Below are 2,811 nucleotides of genomic sequence, written 5' to 3'. Positions count from 1 at the left end.
CTCTCACCAGCTGCCATCTGTCCCTGGGTCTTGATCAACTGTCCCTGACTCCTCTGGAGACACTAGAAATACATCTACTGTATCTAGATGTACCAACTGCATAGAAGGCTCACATGGCAAATGACTTTGCTTCCATTCCAGCAGGCCTTGGGAGCCAGGCAGTCCAGATGCTCTCCCAGATCATGGTGTACAGACCAAGAGTAGGTTCAGTGGTAAAGGTACTACAATAGAAAGTGACAGATCTGGGACAACGCTCACATCTTCTGAGATGGAGAGCAAGACCAGGCTGCACTCTCCACATGGCCCACTTGGCCTTTTCCTAGGTCTGAGGCCCTGAGCTCCCTTCCACTGCTGTCCATGTGTCCCCAGAGCACTCACTTCTGGTCCTGGCAGGCCCCTGCCTCTGACCTCATTTCCCACTAGCTTGTGGGGTGTCAATCACCCAGCCCAGGATTGGACTAAATGCATTCATTCCTTGCTCTCACACACAGAATGCCCATGACTGGTCACCCTGCAAGAATGGGCATGGGACACCCCCCCCCCACTGCCAAAATCAGTGCTGATCCTGGGCAGCATCCAAGGCCATGTGGCTTTTCTGGTTAAGCCCCATTTCCCAGATGTCCATGGCCTCCCATGGCCCTAGTGCTCCTGTGTCCCAGACCCAGACAGACAGAGCTTGGGGTCCAGGCCCCACAGGTGGAGTTTTAGTAGAACCTAGTGGAGACTTCAGGCACTAGCTTGGGGGACTCCTCTCCTCCTCCACAGGGGAAGTGAACGTGTGTGTGTGTGTGTTGGAGAGAGAGAGAGAGAGCACAATAATAACATCTTAGCAAAAAGGACACGAAATCCAGCAAAGGAAAGCCTTGCATTTTATTTAATGTTCAAAGAGAGGAAATAAAAGAGATTTGGAGAGATAGGTTGAAAAGAGATGAGGTTAAATTAAATAAAACTTTAATGTTAGTTAAAATATACTTAGAAATAGACCCCTGCACATAAGCACATGTGCACACAAAGCACGTCTCTGGTCCTGCCTACTCCAGATGTCTGATTCCCTGTGCTTCTCGCCCACCTGCCCATAAGAAAAGACAATTCCACAATGTTGTTCCAAAAACAGTCTTTCCTAAGATACTTACATGTACTTACACTGTTCCACAAACAGCAGAGACCCACAAAGCTGTAAGCTGACCCGTCCTGCAAGCCCCCTAAAACTGGGTGCTGGGTCTGCTGCTCTCATATGGGGTGTTCCATCAGTGTATCCAAGGTGGAGGGGTGGGGGTGGGAGGGATTTTTGATAGAGATCTCCTGGCCTAAAGGAAAGAACCCTTTTTAATCAGGATAAGTACGGTCCTATAATAAGTAGGTCCTGTAATAAGTAAATCCAAGTAATGCAAAAATATGTTTAAGATCCAAACCCTAATAAGGATATTGAGAAGGGGAAGAGAAAGCAGGGCAGCACTTCCTCAGAGAAAAGTGGGCATGGAGGTGGGTGTGCCTGGAAGAGAACCATGGGGGGCTGATGAGGGAAGAGCCGAGACAGCCAGAGGAAGAGCAAGGTCTTTGCAAGGTGAGTCCCCTGCCACTCCAAATGGTATGTTTTGTCACATGTGAAACATCCATTAGGTAAAACACAGGGACTAGAGACAAAAGGAATGGCCTTTGAGTTTCATGGCCTCTTTCACTCTGGGGCAGAAATACTGCAATCCCTACCACCTGCCAGGCCCTGTGATGTGAAGCCTGGCCAGTGCATGTGCACATTTGAAATTTAGTTGGCCTCTGGAATCACACCCAACACCACAGTTAAAACATCCATATACACTTATTTTTTAAAAATTTTAATCATGGTAAGTACACATAAAATCTACCATATTAACCATTTTTTTAAAGTTTATTTGTTTTGAGAGAAAGAGAGTTGAGAGAGAGAGCACAAGCAGAGGAGGGGCAGAGAGGAAGAGAGAGAATCTCAAACAGGCTCAGTGCTATCAGCGCAGAACCCTATGTGGGGCTGCATGTGGGGCTTTCAATCTCATGAACTCTGAGATCATAGACTGAGCAGAAATCAAGAGTCAGATGCTTAACCAACTGAGCAGCCACCCAGGTGCCCCAACCATCTTAACCCTTTTTAAATGTGCAGTTCAGTAGTATTAAGTATATTCACCCTATTCTGTAACTAATCTCCACAACCCTTTCATCTTGCAAAGCTCAGTACCCATTAAATAATTCCCCACTGGACAGACTTGTTTAAGTTTATTTATTTATTCTGAGAAAGGGAGCACAAGCAGGTGAGGAGCAGAGGGAGAGAGAGAATCCCAAGCAGGCTCCATGCGCAGCACAGAGCCTGATGCAGAGTTCAATCTCACAATTGTGAGATCATACCCTGAGCTGAAATCAAGAGTTAGATGCTTAACCAACTGAGCCTACCCATGAACCCCTAGACAGACTTATTTTTAATGATGATTTTCTTCAAGAGAATTTCATCTCCTGCTATCATCCCTGTTTTCCTATTTCCTTCTCCACATTCCCAATCATCTCTCTCTCTCTTTCCCTCCCTCCCTCTTTCTCAGTCTCTCTCTATCTCTACACACACACAACAACAACAACAATGCAGCTTATTATGAAGGCATTATTGCCCTCCCCCTCTCTCTGTATGACCACTGTTGACATTTACATGAGAAAAAACACACATTCCCTACTTCACAGAGACCCTGAAGGGAAAGACTGTTCCTCCAAAGGGTTTCTCCCAACCCAGGTGACCTGTGGGCTCAGGACCCTCAGGAGGAAGGAGCCTCAGGTTAAAGGAGGTATCCAGAAGGA

Source organism: Panthera tigris, chromosome A3, assembly GCF_018350195.1.
Source record: "Panthera tigris isolate Pti1 chromosome A3, P.tigris_Pti1_mat1.1, whole genome shotgun sequence".
NCBI classification, from domain to species: domain Eukaryota; kingdom Metazoa; phylum Chordata; class Mammalia; order Carnivora; family Felidae; genus Panthera; species Panthera tigris.
This window is presented reverse-complemented; position numbering follows the sequence as displayed.